Source organism: Octodon degus, unplaced genomic scaffold (genome assembly GCF_000260255.1).
Source record: "Octodon degus isolate 3935 unplaced genomic scaffold, OctDeg1.0 scaffold00022, whole genome shotgun sequence".
Taxonomy (NCBI): Eukaryota; Metazoa; Chordata; class Mammalia; order Rodentia; family Octodontidae; genus Octodon; species Octodon degus.
In genome coordinates, this window is record NW_004524598.1 from 20,145,702 (window position 1) to 20,148,633 (window position 2,932).

Here is a 2,932-nt window from a genome sequence, read left to right on the forward strand (position 1 = left end):
AACCAGGGATTGAACTCAGGTCCCTGAGCTTGCCAGGCAAGTGCTTATTCCACTGAGCCATCCCCCCGGCCCCTGCTTTGTTAATTAATTCCATATTCTTTTAAGTCTTTATTTCTCTAGCTAAATGACCTAAGAATACTTAAAACAGGAAAAAGAATATAAAGTATTAGAAAGTATTCTTTAAATATACAATCATTCAATAAGTGCTGTATTCTTTTCCTCTGCTACTAACACAAGTTTAGAAGATGTGGTGATTTTTTAAGATGTGCAGATTGAAATACTTTATCTGCAAAACAAGTTCCATTCTTCTGTTTGTCTAGACACCAAAGGTTTGTAATTTCTACAGAAGTTAAATTTAGAATTTAATTTTTATTCAAAATCAGTTCAGAATTCAGAGAAGGATTTTACCAAGAGTTCTGTCAGGAGGAATTTACAATCACAAAGTACAGAGTCGGGATTCTATGTCTGGGGTAGCAGACTTCTTCCTTCACAGGGGCTATACCTTTATTGTTTAAGTTCTTTGTTCCTGGCTCAAAGCAAAACAGAACTTCCACGTACACGCGTTGTAGCAGCTACTGTGTGGAATACATAGGTAGAAGGGGCTGGCACAGTGTCCCAGCCCAGCACAGGCACAGCCTGCTAGCGTGCTGGTGCTCAGTCACTGGCTCATCTGATGCCACAGAACTCGTTAGAGAAGACACTCACATCGGCCTTCTCTGCTTCTCACTTCTCCACGCAGAGTGTGACAATCAGCCGAGCTCCTCAGTGAAGAGATGTGGGAGGGGGGACACTGGCGACTCCCAGGAAAAATGAGAGCGAATTATATTTGAGATGTAAAACCCTCTAAGTTATATGTAGCTTCAGATTCTTAATCAGAATTTGGAACAACAAAACTATTCATTTAATTATTCTAACATTATAATTTATTTATGATAAATTACAGTAGTAAATTTAATAATAAAAATAGCAATTACAATAGCATCACTTATAAAACTTTGTATTTCTGTGTTAAGCATTTTGAATACCACAAGTTATGCTTTCCTGTTTTTTATTTACTGTTTCTTATTTCGTTTTTTGTTCTTTATACTCCATATTATTTATTATTTTCTGATTTCCTAATGTTAGATTAGTGAAGTTATACAAGTCACTTAGACAAAATTTACATCAAATTTCCTAGAGAATTTTTCTAAATTGTGAATTGTAAACACCTAACATAAAATTGAGCATAGAGAACCTTTCTAATGCACAGTTTAGAAGAGCCAAATGCACTCACACCGTCGAGCAACCAAGCTCCGTGACTTTTTCAAAGCCCTCTTCTCACTAAGCGCCGCTCCTTTTTCTCCTGCTCCTGCAAAATATTCTGTTTTCTGTTTCTTCAGAACTGCCATCTAAGCGGATCACACAGCATTTGACACTGTGGGCCTCGTACACTGAACTCCGCACGGGTGCCACAGGGTTCGCCCGGGCAGCCACGCAAAGCAGAATGCTCTTCCCCGAGGCTGCACGATACCCGCCTCCCGTAGGAACACACACATCTGTTTATTCATCCACCCACCGAGTATTCGATTGCTCCCACCTCCTGACCGTGACAAACGCTGCCCCTGTGAGCACAGTTGTGCAAAGCCTCTTCAGAGCGGGCCGTCAGTAGTCCTCTCGCACACGTAGAGGTGGAACTGCTGAGTCACGCGGTAACTGCAGCTCTCCTCTTTGCAGGAACCGAGGCGCGGTGCTGTGAAGTAGCCACGGCACTTTACATCCCCAGCCTTGCACCAAGTTCTGCTTTCTGCACATTGTCACCAACACTTACTATTTGCTTTGCTTTTCTAACAGCCACCCTAGTAGGTGATATTTGTCGTTTTTATTTGCATTTCCTTAATCATTAGAGAGTTTTGAATAAGAACATCATCTCTGTTGTAGTTCTTTGCCCAATTTTAAGTTGTTTTGTTTTATGTTCTCGAGTTGCAGGCGTTTTTTGACAATCCTGTGTCCTCCCTCTCTGTCTGATAGGTAATCTGCAAGCGTTTTCTCCCATCTCACAGTGCTTGTGTCCTTGACACGTACTTTGTGATTCTCTGATGAGCAGGAATTGGTGCCCTGGTTCATGTGTATGAGGAATTCAGATGAAGCCTTCAGTGGACAGGGAGTTCTCCTTTACTGACTCAGAGCAGAACTGCAAAGGGAACGCCAGGCATCAGAGCCTGTGTGAGGGGCTAGGGAGACAGCTCAGTGGCACAAGTGCCTGCCTGGCCAGTGCACGTTCCTGCGCAAGTTCCGCAAGTGCCAAAAAACAAAAACAACCCTTGTGAAATAAATAAGCAAGGGGGCAGGAGAAATAGCTTGGCGGCTAAGCTCCTGCCTGGCAAGTGCGAGGTCCAGCGCTAGATCCCCGGTGCCGCATGGGGTGCCATGCCTGCCAGTGACACTGGGCATGGTGGCGCACACCTGTAATCCCAGCACTGAGGGGGCTGAGGTGGCGAAGCACGATTTGTCCAGGCTGCATAGTGAGACCCTGTACCAAGCAAATACATAAATAAATGAAAGAAAGAAAGAAAGAAAGAAAGAAAGAAAGAAAAGAAAAGAAAAGAAAAGAAAAGAAAAGAAAAGAAAAGAAAAGAAAAGAAAAACAGTCATTTGCTCAGCCCAGCACAGGCGCAACCTGCCAACTTGTTGGTGCTTCAGTCAGCTGCCGGCTTCATGGCCCAGAACTCTTCCAGGACATTTTCAGTTCTGAAGATGAGATGAGTGCTTCTTACACGGGCTTGCTGTGCTCCTCTTACCTCTTTTTCTAGACCGTGATAGCAGGCTGGTGCTCGTTGGAGAAGTGCATATATTTTACTAGGTATTTTTACATTTTTGCCTTATGCTTTTCACATCCAGAAAAACCTTGTGATGAGTTCTCACATTTAGGGCTTTGAACTACTCTGACATAATT

The 2,932-nt window shown here is 43.1% G+C and overlaps 1 protein-coding gene across 1 annotated transcript in view; it reads left to right on the forward strand.

The window, feature by feature from the left end:
• The window catches only part of Tfap2d (transcription factor AP-2 delta), a 60,320-nt gene that overhangs the window by 40,471 nt on the left and 16,917 nt on the right, over nt 1-2,932 (forward strand). The window lies entirely within an intron of this gene.